This window comes from Megachile rotundata, chromosome 2 (genome assembly GCF_050947335.1).
Source record: "Megachile rotundata isolate GNS110a chromosome 2, iyMegRotu1, whole genome shotgun sequence".
In the NCBI taxonomy this organism is placed as follows: Eukaryota; Metazoa; Arthropoda; class Insecta; order Hymenoptera; family Megachilidae; genus Megachile; species Megachile rotundata.
In genome coordinates this window covers 7,206,168-7,219,772 of record NC_134984.1, presented here as the reverse complement: position 1 = coordinate 7,219,772, position 13,605 = coordinate 7,206,168, and the positions used below count along the sequence as shown (strand labels likewise).

General features: G+C 39.3%; 1 protein-coding gene and 1 long non-coding RNA gene across 7 annotated transcripts in view; both read right to left on the bottom strand.

Moving 5' to 3' along the window:
- Positions 1 to 13,605, bottom strand: part of Grd (GABA-gated ion channel) — a 292,539-nt gene that overhangs the window by 218,534 nt on the left and 60,400 nt on the right. The window lies entirely within an intron of this gene.
- On the bottom strand, positions 770 to 3,933 carry LOC143263985 (uncharacterized). The gene is made up of 3 exons (XR_013037297.1): positions 2,525 to 3,933; positions 2,206 to 2,408; positions 770 to 2,123 (listed from the first exon to the last, which is right to left on the bottom strand). It is a non-coding gene; the product is annotated as an uncharacterized LOC143263985 (long non-coding RNA).

Sequence of the window (13,605 nt, the reverse complement as noted above, 5' to 3'; positions counted from 1 at the left end):
AAATTTACCAATGTTCTGTAAATAAAACCACCAGGAAGAACACCTCCTGCAAGACATGAGTAGCGTTCACTCCGACTTGCGATTTTCGTTGCTGAATAAATGTTGAATAGATATAAAGAAGAGATGTATGAATTTAGTAACCTTCTCCCAGAAATCGGTTAAAAAGTTGCCCAAACTCGCACCAGACAAGCCGAACAAAACCTCAACGTTCTGATAATGCGAAATTTCGTAACATAAACATAACAGATTGTTTAATGCTTATATATGATTAAAAAATGAAAGTACGTAGAATTATTGAAAAAATTAAGGCTATTTGTAAACATGCAGCAGAATACAAGGTTTTTTTTTTTTCAAAAATTAAAAACATCAAATTAAAAAAGAATTATCATTAAATATTGCAGGTAAATTAATCGTCGCGTTAATTGTAATTCTCTTTTGTTTCAATAGCATAAACTTTTGAAATTGACGCTCTCGCTTTCTTTCTGTTTCATACGAAGAAAAAGATTTCCGGGGGGTAAGAACTCGTCATTTTCTATCCATTTATAAAAACAAAACATTTATTAATAGGCCAAATTATAATATGAAAATTTCAATACAGTCTATGTTGGCACGACAAAAATTTTGCAAATCTTTGTACAGTTGACTAAAGGTTGACTAAAAGACTTAGGCAATTAAATCGTCTAGGAATAATCATTCACTAGGAAAAATAAAAGTGTAAACAAAAATATAAATATCTAACCATTCCGTTAAAACGAGAGAAGGTGCTTGCTTTAATTCGTTACATATTTCTATTTACTCGATTTTACAAAATCAATCAACGTGGTTGATCAACATAACGTGATGTCATGTTAATAGAATGTAAAAATTAATAAAATATAATTCTTCAGTAAAACGAAAAAATCGGTTTCTCAACGCCGTAGTTCACAAAGAAATAAGTCGCAACATCTACAATCGAAATACTCTCGTAATAACGATACCGATAAAAGTAACAAAACGATTCATAATTACAGAATCATTTATGGAAACATCATAACCGATTAAGATGTAGAAAAAAATGAAACACCTGGGAACAATGAAAACAACAGTACTTTAAATTTTTCGTTACATAGTATGTGACCAAATAATTTGTTTATGTTCCAACTAGGTCGTATATTTGATTGTACGTCTATGTGGTTTACATTATACGGTTCTATAATATATCTAAAAAAAATTCTGTAATATTCCGTTTGCAACTGCACAGATGATTTAAAAATGGATACAACTGCGTATCAACACACAAGTATTCAGTAAAATTTCACATAAATCAGTTTAAAATAAACATTACTTGATAATAATGCAGAATAGGTACTTCTCCTAATTTTTATATTTGTTCGTAAGTTTTTCAGATAAATTTATTCTGTATCCGACAACGACAATCAATTGAAAAGATGTTAGGTTAGGTTCGGTTAAGCTGATTTTCTTTAAAGAAATAGCTTTGTTCTAAGCTGACAACGACAATCCATTGTGGAAGGTTAGGTTATGTTTGCTGAGGTTAACCTCCGACAATAAAAACAAGGACCTTTCACATAAATATAAAAATGAGAAAATTTACAGTATTAGAACATGGCAAATAGTACGATGAGCAGGAGTGAACAAATATGAGTTAGCGATTGATGATGACATTCATAATGATGATGATCTGACTTCAAATATCTTTCTTTAGTTTGTTATCTCCATGTCAAGAATACGATCATTTTGCAGATGAAGTCTTTCACGTGACAGTATAAAGCAACCATATATGATGAAGATCTTCCAACAGCAGGATTTTGACTAGACAACAAGATAATATGAATCAGTAAATTTATGTTTAATGTTGCCATTAAAACAGGGCTGAAATGACATTTGTGTATTAGTGGCAACGAACATTTCAGTATAATTGATTTGTGCCAATTTCGAGTAAAATAATTGATGAACAGAAACAAATGTTATTTTCCGGCCAGAGTGTTACTTTTTTGCGAAGCTTCAATTCCAATTCCTCACTCGTATTCCACGTTGCTTGGTTCGTTATTTGACTAAGCAGGGGTAAGTACCAAATCTTCCGTATAGTTTGGTATGTGATTTCTTCCGTAGAAGAGTCAATTCCACTGCACAAATGGAACAAATGGAATATACTAACTATAATTTTGGAATATGTTTCAAAATGCGGAAGATTAACTGTTAACGGACTGAGTGAGCATTTGAATTAGCCCTTGGGACATATTCCGCTTTTCATTTTTCTTTTCTCATCTCCTCAGGAAGTTACAGCCGTGCCACTTAATGGCACTATGAATACGCTGATGAAAAACTTCCTTGAGAGTTAATTTAAGTCGGTCTTTAGCAGATTTGTTAATCTGAATTCTGTTCATCTGATATATACACAAATATATAACCTGTAAATATGCGTATGCTTTTGTACTGGTTGATTTCTCACCACATACTTTTGGTCTTTTCAATTACATTGTTTAATGTAATTAAATTAATTTAATTAAATTAAGTATAACCTTACTTATCCAGATTTCAATTTTATGTACTTTTATTTGCAACATTAGTTTGTTTATTTATTTGTTTTAATAAACTATATCTGTCCAATATTTTGTAGTTCTGCTGATCCCTTCCTTTTACGTTCTTTACATGACATGCAAAAGTAGCACTTGCCACCATTTCGTTCTTATTCTTCCCGTCTGATCAGACGCCGTATCAGTGCCCTGGCAACTTTTATAAGCTGTTTAGAATGGTGCTCCGTATGGGTCCTGTTCTTTATGAAATAACGTCCTTCACAGTTGTCTCGAATTGCTGTCCATGCACCATCTTCATTGTTTATAACGTCTCCAAGGTCCTCTTCTGTCTTATTCTGTCAATTGTCAACGAGGAAAACAATATCTTTAACCTCTGTTTCGCTGATATTCTGAATAGTCCTGACCTGCTGCTCCGCTGTCTCCTTCATGCACAATAACTCTTGTACAGAAGTTTTCCTTTGGGTATTGTGTACATTAACAGTGTTATAATTCCTTCTTCTATCTTCACGGCTAGGGCTGTGGTCTGATATTTTTCCTCTTTCTTAATTTCCTTTCAGCATCTGTCTTTTTCTCGTTCATTCGCAGAGTTTTCTTCCCGTTGCAGGGAAGAGCTGTTTTTCTTCCGACTTCTTCTTTTTGGATGGTCCAGAAGACTTCAGTTTTACAACTACTGCCAATGTTCAGGATAGTCGTGTCAATGGCATCTGAGTACGAAGAGAGGTGGGCAATAATAGTTTCTACTGCCGCAATCATTTCGTCGTCCTCGTTAACGTAATCATTTCTACTCGCAGTCTCACTGCCGTGGTAGACATTTTTTATTTACGTCCAGGTACAGAGACCGAAACCCTCTTTTCTTCGCTCCTCAGTTTCCTCCTTCATTATCACTCGCACCGCATCTTTATTAATTTAACTAACAACACTCGTGCCATTTATGCTCCAATATTCCGCCTTCCTTTTCTTATTGACTTTTCCTACAATATCTCCGGTGGCTTCGGCTTTCTGTCGCTGTTACATCTCTGCCAATTATTCATTATCTCATCAAGCTACTTCTCATTGTCTTCCTCCTCCTCTTCTTATGCGTCACTTCCTTTCGTCAGGTCACTGATAGCCAGACTGTGGATTTCTGTTTCCGCTAATGGTTCAACTCCTTTCTTTTCGCTCCAGAATTTAACCGTATTTTTTGCGAACCTCGGGTCTTCACCACGCAGGAAGCACTCCTTCCTTTTTACTTCTTTCTGGACCAGCATTCTATCCACGTTTTCTTTCAACTTCTTCAGCATATGAGTACACGTGGCTGCGTCCACTCCACGTTACTTCAATCTACGTATGATCAACTGATTGTTACTTTGTTGCTAACAGAATACACAACTATGAATGTAATACCAAATCTTTAAAACTCTTTCTGGAAATTTTTAAATTTGTTCACAATTTCATTAATTCGATTTCACACTATTTTTCAATTTCTTCTCTCGATCAGACACTATACGATCCTAACTCAACCTAACCTCTCCCGATTGTTGCTGTCACCTATTTTTACGAATAAATTTGTAACAAAAATATAAAAATTTCAAGAACTACCTATTCTGCAGAATTACCGGTTAATTCCTATTTCACTAAAAATAAAATGAACAAATTTTTCGAAGATACACTTTTTCGATGAAAAGTCCAGAACACGTTTTTCTTAAGAGTACTGTTGAATTGTCCGAAATGTTCGTGTACAAGAGTCTAAAAGAGTCATTGAAGGTCTAAATATATCAAAATAATTAAAACCGAATAATATGTACATGTTCTCAAAGGTGACTCCCCTCACATCATTAGAGAAAAGTTCGGTTAACATCCATTAATTTTTGTTACTTTTATGCATTGTTGAAGATTAACAGAGACAAAGTGCGTAACAGACATTTGATGCTATTCCTTTACCCAGAAGGCAAAAATGCCATACAAACAGCAAACGGGATTTCTGCTGTTTATAGTGACGGTATTGTAGCTACAATGGTTGTCTAGGTTCAGAGCTGGTGATTTCAACAAAAAACTACGTTTATCCACAAAAATGAAATTTCTACTTTCAGATAAAGTTAAAAGAATTTGCAATTGTAAAACAGAAGGTTTTACATTAATTAAAATCTAAAAATGGTCAGATAATCCAATAATTATGTTAAGAGGTATGAAAAAATTATCAGAAGGTATCTTGGACAAATATCGGCTATATAGGTAGTGTCTTGCAAGTGGTGTAACTCCCGGAAAGGGACCGTGACTGAGATAATTCTTGACAACATTTTCCTTTACGAAAATGTAGTTTGGAACGTGATTGTCAACAAAGAGACCTTATGTTAGCATTTAGTGAAATAACGACTGGAGTAAATGAGAATATTAATAACGTTCACTGTTCTCTTTTTCCTACGGTAGGGTGTAGAAATTCAACGTGATGTAACGAAATCATTTACATGTTAGCGTGAACATATTTTTAACCCTTTGCACTATTTTCACGAGTCTGACTCGTGACGTACTCGAACATCGACCGTGATCAATTTTACTCGAATTTTTAATACGCTTCAATTTGGAGGTCAAGTCCAATTATAATATGCACAGTCAACGGTTGCATTATAACATATTAACCTAACATTTCAAATTTTTTTGTCTAATTTAATATTGTAACTGTAATTAATCACTTCTGACTGACACACCTGACAAAAAAGTCATAATGCAAGGGCTTAAGGGTCTTCGAGTCATGAAAACCCTTGGGGTCGAGTCGAGATGGTGCCTAATACGCTCCACTCTCCTCTACCACACGAACATACCAAAGGCGGTTGCACTTCGCCCAGGTTCCTGGGATCATGCAACACCATGCGCAATGGCTTTATGGCCCACAGCAGTGTGGTTTGGCGTTTTCTTCTCATTTCCGATTTTTATTTGTATCACGCGCGTATCCCGTGAGCCCCCGTGTCGCGATACCCCTTTCCGCTTTTGACGATCGTGACCCGGTTCCTTATCGAATTTTGTACTACGAAGGGCTCGTTCTCGTTCTTCTCGAAGGGCTAGCTTCGGCCCACAAATAAAGCTAAATTTATCTTAGATACTCGCGGATTCTCTACTTATTTTCTGTCCCCCCTTGAGTACCGCTCCCGGAAGAGCAGCCGGAAGGGCGATTCCCACGGACGCGTGCGTTGCACACCGTGTGTGCAATCGATTTTCTAGGCTATAAGACCGGTTCCACACCAGGTGTGCAACAGTAGTAATGAGTAAAACCTTATATTACCTTATATTACACACATGGTGTTCAATACGCTCCACGCAATGAAAACATTCTAAGTAATCTAGTTTTTTCTTTATTAAAAATGAACAATATAAAGAGAAAAAGAGCTTCGTTCCTGGGGACCGTATTCGAAAAAAATCGTCGTCTCGAATGGGTTAAAGAAATCGTCCGGTGGGTGTGCGTATCGGAACGTGGAGGACCGCTTTCCCTGGCCGCCCTCCACCTCAGGGACCTCTTTCTTCCGTCCCTCCCGCCGATCCGTCACAAAATCGGCGCCCAACGTGGCATAATCCTGGAATAACTGGAACCAGAGAGGTACCTTATAAAGCTACACGATTGATATACGTTGTGCCGCTGCATACGCTGCATGCTATGATAGCGGTCACATATCATTTAGTTAATTATGTTTCGTCTAAAGGGGACACTCTTCCCTACGTTGATGAAGGGGATAACGCTGCTCATTTTGCTACTGGTACGTCCAGCACCAGTGGGATTAGGATAGTTGATAATCTTTCCACAATTATAGTCTCAGGATCTGGGGAATATATGGCCTTGGATGGCGATTTGTCGAACTTTGACAGTAGAAATGTATACGAGAACTTTAGAAAGCCAATGTTGAGGGCTTTCTCAAAGGTGGTGAACCACGAAGTGTACGGACCAGATAAAATTCCTTACATCGATATGGTTCACTACGCATTTGGTGAAGGGCATATACATAACACTAAGTGGGATGTGGGAAGAAGACCTTTATTGGTATTAATAGACGAATCTCAATTAGACAGACTTGTGACAAAATATCATTTTTCAATAATTGAAGTAGGAGAGGAACGCGTGGTTAAAGGTTTGCTCCCTGGGGCGACTATGTTCAAACAGGGATCATATTATATAACTGAAAACAGGGTAAGCGTTGAAGATTATGATGCATTTTCGGTGGGATTTAGGGTAGATGGGGAAGATTTGATAACGTGAACGAGTGAAGGGTCGGGTGAGCTTACGACCTTAATGATGAATTCAGTAGCCAATCTCGCTATTCAAAATCGCTTCATCGAAGCGGTAAAGAAGACGAAGTTTGGCAGATGTGTTAATTTTAAAACTCGCGTGGCTATAGGAGATGATTTCACTATAATTCTTAAAATAGAGAGTTGGGACTTTAACTCTGCAGATGTGGATGAATTTTTACGTGTCATTGCTGAGAGTGTTGACGCTTGTGGACACAAAATGGCGGTGTCTAAAGTGGCCTTTTTACCGCTAAGTTCCGAATTCGTGCAAACTCATGCGCAATTGGGATTGTACGTGCCGAAGGATCACATTATGACTATACCCAGTGAGAATCCCCGAGTAATTCAAGACAAATTGGCTTTTGCAGAGTCTACTAAAAGAATGATGTGCTCGAAAATTTCAAGAGGATACAGCGAAACTTTGGCTATGGTGTTATGTAAATACTTATTTAGAGAAGTGACCAGTTTTTCTAGTAGGAATACCGCGTTTCATTTTACAGAGAATATGCGTGTGGTTGAAGAAGAGAATGGATTACATGATAGAGCGATTAGAGTGCGTGAGATGGCACTTAGACATTCTGACAGCGTGCTGCCATATGATCAGATTTGGGATTTTCATTTTTCGCCAATGGTGGCGACGTTTCCGCGATGTGGAGGCGGGATGGGTTTGCACCTTTCCTGCATGCTGATCGTTAGCGGGCCTGCTTTATTCATTAGGGAAGTGTCTTCTATGTTGAGGGGAGCGGCAGATATTTGGTTGAAGAGTTACTATTATTTGAAGACGAAGGTATCACTATTAAATACTTCTAATATAGAAGAGTTATTTTTTAATAAAGAGGACGTTACTTTGTCGAAACCAGAATCATTATTTAGTGAAAACGTAATGAGAAATGTGCGAGGATTGCAGGATATCGACTTAAAATATTATAATGCGGAGGAAGTTCCGGCGCACATGATGCGGGAAGGGATTAGGCTAGAGAGATTTATGATTGAAGCTTCTCGGTCAGATGTTAATATTAGTATATGTAAATTTCTAGAATCGCTCAGGAAAAAAACTCATATGGATCAGCTCGCGAAGCCTGGATTTCTGGACCGTTCTTCGCGAACTCGGGCTCGGGGGGGAGATAGACGGTGATGCGGCCGTCTCTTCCTTTGAAGAGCTCGAGAGGTTCTTCCCGAAGGCGGAGCGACCCCTCTTTGAAGAAGAGAAGGTAATAGTCGATTCAGGCGTACCGTTGATTGTGGCTAGACGTCGATCTTCTGTCGATAATCTTTGGATGACTATAGGCAGACATCATAAATTGAAAGCAGATTATAGACTATGTAACGCTATAAAAGCTTCGGGGGAAAAACGTGTGTTTCAACCCCGCTGATGTGTTTCTCTCTACTGTATTGGTTGATCCTGCCGCCCCTTACCATAAGTTTCTTCTTGGGAGGGCGGCTCGTGAGACATTAAGTTATGGAATAATGCCTTTACATAAGTGGTATAAATTTTTTTTCTATGATGTTGAGGCCGGTGGTAGAATTGAATTATATACATGGTATAGTTTCTCACATAGAAAAGCATGCGCATAGGCCGCCTTTTATTGTGAAGCAGAAGAACTTGTCTCAGTTAAGTGAGGTGCAGTTGTGTTATAACCTTTCTAATAGAATAGAATGTTTGCTAAATATATGTGAACTTCGGTGCTCTCAAACGGTGAGATCGTTAAAAATAGGAGCGAGGACTTTTAGTTTTGATGATATATGTGATAAATTGGCTCTTAAACTTGCCATAGATCCAAAAGTGACTATTCAAGATATTAGAAAACACATTACATTCGTGGTACGAAGAATTGGCACGATGGGTGATAAGGTGGTGTACATAAGTCATGATCGGGGTGACCCAGTTACTGCTGCGGCCACTAGCGAATATTGTTACAAAGAGTTTAGCATACATAAAATGCGAAAATTTACAGAGGCGAAAGCTACGCAAGACGGTTATGATGAAATGATGGAAGCGTTTGATAGGAATGGATTGATTAAATTGAAAGAATTGTCTTTGGCTTTGTTAACTACACATATGTCGTATGAATGGAGAGAGGCAAAGGTCCTGCCCGGACCTCCCACCACACACTACACCCTTTCTTCCCACTTTCTTTCTTTTTTCTTTTCTTTTTGAGTTTGCAATTATTTTAATCTTTTTCTTTGTTGGAGTCTGTTGCAGGGCACATTTGCTTCAATTTTTCCGTGTATTGGGCAGCTCGCCGGTTTCGATCACGGTCCCTAGGAGGCGGGCGCGAAAGAGGGGAGAAGCATATTTCTATGTGGCCACTAGAGGCCCGCCGGCCTCACCCCGCCTCTCTGCCAACCCCTCGCGGTGGGGCGTGTGGAAGTGTGGGTGCGGTTTTTTTTTATATTCTTTTTTTTTTACTGTTCGCGCGTCCCTTTTTTCCCCCAGCACTCGCCAGAAGAAACGCCAAAAGAAGAGGTGTATCCGCGTCCCGGGCGCGGGGAAAACCCCAACCCGAGAGACGGTGGCGCGGGATGGAGCGCATCGATGGAAGCCACCTGCTGACCGGTCGCCGAGTCGCCCGTCCACCTCCGCGGGGGCGGCCGGCAGCCAACACCGAGGGACGCCAGGCCTGGGGACGAGCCACCCCAGCTGCCACCCGAAGGGGCCCCAGGACCCGGCCGAAACACAGGACTTGGCCTATCCCTGGCGCCGAAATCCTCGGGGAGGGGGAACTCCGCGCACCGAGGACCTGAGCCGTGGATACGGAGGGAGAAGCCTGCGAGCGCGAGTTGAGCACGTCTCTATACACCGCGAAACTCATTTATTCTATTTAGTTTGTGGCGTCCATAAGCGGCCACCACATATCCCTGCAAGATTTCTACGTATTCAGTCAAGCCTTAAGAATTCCCGTGTGAATAAAATGAGATAATAAGTTGCTTGCCGGAACGAATGCGAGTGAATGTTGCGCAGAATTTGCGAGAGGATATTTGAATGATCGGTTCGAATGTTACGTTAGGTTATCGAGTTCGTGGAATGCCTGAGGAATAAACGTGTATCGTTGAATGATTAGTTTAGAGTGAAAGCAATTCAGTTAGGAAGAAGAGAGAATAATTCCGAGTTAGAATGTGTCGGAGTACGTGGAACGAGTTTTTCTCGAATGCAGTTAGTTCATCACTGCAAGTCTAAGCGGACGGCAGGAGACCACCTGTATAGAAAAAATTCAGAAAGGTTCAAGGAGGAAAATAGTCTATTCGTTTCCCTGCCACGCGTCCATATCTCCTAAGTTCATTTATTACTTATTATTTCATCGGTAGTGTACTGTTTGTTTTCGCTCATTGCTTTCGATCATCAGCTGTTTCTTTCCGTGGCAACGTCAGTTTGTTAGAGGCGAAGTTATCGAAAGCATCTCGAGCGCAGCCTTGAACAAATTTTTTACTTCTAAACGTTTTGTGATTGAGCACATTACGTTTATTTTATTTATTTTTGTATTTTTTTTTTACTTTCTTTCAAATATTTTTAAACATTTTTATATATAAACAAAAATCAGTGCACAGTGAAAATGGACAGCGCAAAATATTAAAATAAGAAGAGTGCACGGATCAGTCGAAGCGCATCGCTACGAAAAAGAATTAGGTCTCTGCATCGAGCGGACATTACATATCTGAATCCAAAGCAAGTACATCACAATCTAATGACATAGAAATTGTATCAAGTGCACCAAATAATGATTGCAACGTGCCGTACGAGTTCTCCGACGACAAATGTATTAATAATACGAATAATGTAGAGAAATCAACGAAATTGAAAATTCACCAAAAGACATTTGTCCGGACGAAACAGACGTTACAAATAACGATATATTGACATTGCAATCAGCACCTGATGCATGTAGTGAAGCATATGTAGACGCATGCAAAATGCAAAACGACATTGACGAAGAAGTCGAAAATGTTGTTTTGCATGTAGATAGCAACATTGATGTAGGTCGTTTGTGTTCTGCCGAGATTAGTGGACGAAGCATCGTAAATTTTGGGCATGTTTTTTCGGAATTACAAAGATTGTCAGCCCATTGGCAGAATTCATTCCAGTTCACTGATCTCGTCATAACAAAAACGACGCGTTCCGGTCTCAAAACAAGATATTTCGTTGAATGTCGAATGTGTCACTTCAAAGGTGGCATTTGTAGTGAACCGACATCTGACGAAATATTGGATGTCAATCGAGGTGCCGTAATAGGTACCATATTGACGGAGACTGGATATACGCAATTAGAAGAATCATTAGCCGCAATAGATGTAAAATGCATGAACAAATATACGTTTGCCAAATGCCACGATGAAATGTCCAAAGCTTTAACCGCCGCTGCAGAGAAAGAAATGCATGAGGCTGCTAAAGTGGAAAGACAATTGGGAATTGCAAGGGGTGATGTCACTGACGGTATTCCATATATACCTGTGATAACAGACGGTTCCTGGATGAAAAGATCGTACCGCAGTGGCGGTTACGATTCTCCATCCGGGGCGGCTATTATCATGGGTTATTATACGCGAAAAGTTTTATTTGTCAGCGTGCGAAACAAATATTGTTGTATTTGCGCACGCGCTAGTCAATTAAATGTGCCAGTCCACGAGCACAAATGTTACAAAAACTGGGGAACTAATCGGAGTTCCACCAGTATGGAAAGTGACATCATCCTCGAAGGCTTTCGTTGCAGCTTAGAAATGTACGGATTAATATATCACAAATATATTTACGATGGCGACAGTAATGTTCTTAAAAAATTAAGAGATTTCCCACCGTACCAAAATGTTGTTGTGGAGAAGATTGAATGCATCAATCATCTTCTCCGCAACCTTTGTGAAAAAATAGAGGAAATTAGTAAGAGTGGTGGTCGAAGTCTCTTAAAATTAAGAAAACTTGTTGCGCAAAGTAGTAAAGCGTTTCGTATGAATATTACAAAAGCTTCAACGTTTCGCCGTAACAGCGATGCAACTTGGGAAAATAAAATTGCTGGTTTGATTAAAGATTTAAGTAATATTCCTAGCCATATTTTTGGAAAACAAAGATTGTTCCTCCCTTCAATTTTCCAATGAAAAATTAAAAGAAGGCGAGGAAAATCTTGTTCCCAAATTCCAAATGGCAGGATTCTATGCAAAAATAGAATATGCGATGAAACGCATTGTTGATAACACAGAAAGCGTATTATATAATTATACCAGCAATTCTGTAGAAAGTTGCAATGCTGTTATTGCTAAAATGATCGGTGGCAAACGTATTAATTTTGCGAAAAGCGGTTCTTACCAAGCACGTGTAAAAGCATCAGTACTCCATTTTAACACTTCGAAAGCGCTGAGTACTGCTTGCTGCACGATTGGTAAAGTGCCACCAATTCGAACAATAGACCTCGAAAAAAGAGAAATGAGACAGCGCGCACAATATGCGCAACGTGTTAAGGCAGCGTTGGAATTCGGTATACCTATTCGTAGATCAAAATATGCGGCCAAAGCGTTTAAAGCCGATAAAGATTATGGGCCGGATATTAATGATAACATCTACAAACAGTCGAAATCCAATTTGTATGAAACGCTATTCAATTCAGCAGCGTAATAGAGGCGTGTTAGAATATGTAACGCGGGGTCAGCATGCAAACCCGCAGTGGCATTATACACGTCGAGTGCTGTTGACTGCCACAAACTTGGAAAAAGTTTGTTGCAGAAGCGAAAAAACGAAAAAGCGAAAAGAAGTCGTGTAAAAATCTCATAAAAAATGTTCTTTATTCTCCTCTACTAACAAGTTTTGCGATTAAGCGAGGTAAAGAAAAAGAGATTTTAGCACGACAAGAATTGGAGGAGGTATTGGGAATGAAAATCAATGAGTGCGGATTATTCATTGATTCAGAACATTTTGACGCGCTGGCATTGTTGGAGACGATACCATCGACGATATTAAATGCCTGTTAAATATTATTTTTATACAACAATGAGGTTCTGGCGTAAGCACCAAGTGGCCAGTTTTGGTCCTCTTACATGAAGGCGTCGGATGTCTCGAACTGTCTCGATTTATCAATGACCGAATCATTTACGACTCCTTGCACGTAAACGTCAAGAACACATCATCGGCATCAAAGAAAAAGGAGAGAAGAAAGAGGAAGGAAGAAGGGAGGAAAGGCTTCCACTTTCCGGTAATAAAGTAAGTAATGTGTTCAGATAAATTATGTATTGGCAATAAATTATTGTAACTAGCACATTGAATTGTGAAGTGTGTGTGCATGGCGTCCATGTTGCTTGCAGAACGAATTCGCAAAGAAACGGAGTTGTTGACACAAAATGTATAACAAAAATATTTGAAATTTCCATTTTTCTGTTTCAGATTAGAAAAATGATAAAGCGACTCCTGCAAAGCGAGCGGCGTAGTCGCGGCCGCGGAGGAGGACGCTACTCCGGTTGGCGGCGAGGCGGCTGCGGAGCAGGCCACTCCGAGTGGCGGCGAGGTGGCCGTGGAGGAGGAGGAGGCCACTCCGGATGGCGGCGAGGCGGCCGCGGAGGAATTAACAAGAATTTTTTTGTAATAAACCAAAATAGATAGTTATATTTAGTTCTAATTATATATTTCCAATTATAATTATTATATATTAAAATAAAACATTTAAAATCAAGAAATGTCTCCATTTATTAACCCCTACGATTTACATTCGAGAAGGTTTACATGTCTCGATCACGGGCAAATTGGGAATTAGCTCCCAGACGCCCTCTTCCTATGAAGAGATTTATTTAAAAGTAAAAGTGAAGTATGTCACGATCATCGTACTATGGAATATGCCCATAATAT